Source organism: Pteropus alecto, unplaced genomic scaffold (genome assembly GCF_000325575.1).
Source record: "Pteropus alecto unplaced genomic scaffold, ASM32557v1 scaffold88, whole genome shotgun sequence".
In the NCBI taxonomy this organism is placed as follows: Eukaryota; Metazoa; Chordata; class Mammalia; order Chiroptera; family Pteropodidae; genus Pteropus; species Pteropus alecto.
Genome location: NW_006494611.1, coordinates 20,093,111 through 20,094,424, shown reverse-complemented (window position 1 = coordinate 20,094,424; position 1,314 = coordinate 20,093,111). Strand labels below are relative to the sequence as shown.

At 34.5% G+C, this 1,314-nt stretch overlaps 1 pseudogene; it reads right to left on the bottom strand.

Moving 5' to 3' along the window:
• Positions 1–896: 896 nt before the first annotated feature.
• LOC112474152 lies at positions 897–1,015 on the bottom strand (annotated as a pseudogene).
• Positions 1,016–1,314: the final 299 nt, after the last annotated feature.

Sequence of the window (1,314 nt, the reverse complement as noted above, 5' to 3'; positions counted from 1 at the left end):
TGGGAAGTTGTTACTCAAAGACAGTAGTAACACTTGTAGAAAAGTTTGTACCTTATTTGTGGTAGAAAGTACACTTCATCTCCCTTATCTCTCTAATTCATGTAAAAGATTTTTTAGCCTAGCCAACATGAAGTGTGTGTGTGTGTGTGTGTGTGTGTGTGTGTAACAAGGTTTTAGGGTTTAGAGATATTCTGTATAACGTCCCTGAATCAGGAAGTTTATCACCACTCCCATCTTTTCCTAAAGAATTCAAGCTCCTCCTTTCCATCAGTCAAATGCCCAAATTCCTACTAATATGATCTTCTTTATCTCTAAAATCTCCTGAGATAATGCAGGCATTAGGTGGGTGGCTGTGGGCAAATTCTAAACTTCTCTCAGGGTCAGAATCTATTAGGTAAAAATAATGGTGTTACTACCTGCATCCTGAGTACTTGCCTATTTATTTCCCCAGCTTTATTGAGGCATAACTGACACATAAAATTGTATAAATTTAAGATGTGTAATATGATGATTTGATATATGTGTATATTGTGAAATGATTATCACAATAAGGTTAGTCAAAACAGCCATCACCTCCCATAGTTACCAGTGTGTGTACGTGGTAAGAACATTTAAGATCTACTCTTTTAGCAAATTTCAAGTATACGATATGGTATTGTTAACTACCATGTATGATCGCCATGATGTACATTTTATCCCTAGGACTTATTCATATTGTAACTGAACATTCATGCCCTTTGACCAGCATCTTCCTATTTCTCTGACACATCAGTCCTTGGAGACTATCATTTTAATTTGTGTCTAGGAGTTTGACATTTTTAGATTCCATGTATAAGTGAGATTAGATAGTTATTTGTCTTTCTCTACCTTTTTTCTTTTCTTTTCTTTTTTTTTTAAGCCAACAGCACCTGGTATTCCCAGGTGGTTTCCCATCCATGTACTAACCAAGTCAGACCTTGCTTAGCTTCTGAGATCAGACGGGATCGGGCATGTTCAGGGTGGCATGGCTATAGGCTCTACCTTTTTTCATTTAGCATAATGCCTTCAAGATTTATCTTATGTTGTCTCAAGTGGCAGGATTTCCTTCATTTTTTATAGTTGAATAATATTTTATTGCAAATAAATATATATATATAAATAAAATATAAATATAAATGTACGTGTATATATATCTATATACACACACCACATCTTCTTTATTTATTCATTGATAGACACTTAAGTTGTTTCCATGCTTTGGCTATTCAAAATAATGCTGCAATAAACATGGGGGTACAGATATCTCTTTGAGATAATGTTTTCATTTTCTTTGGA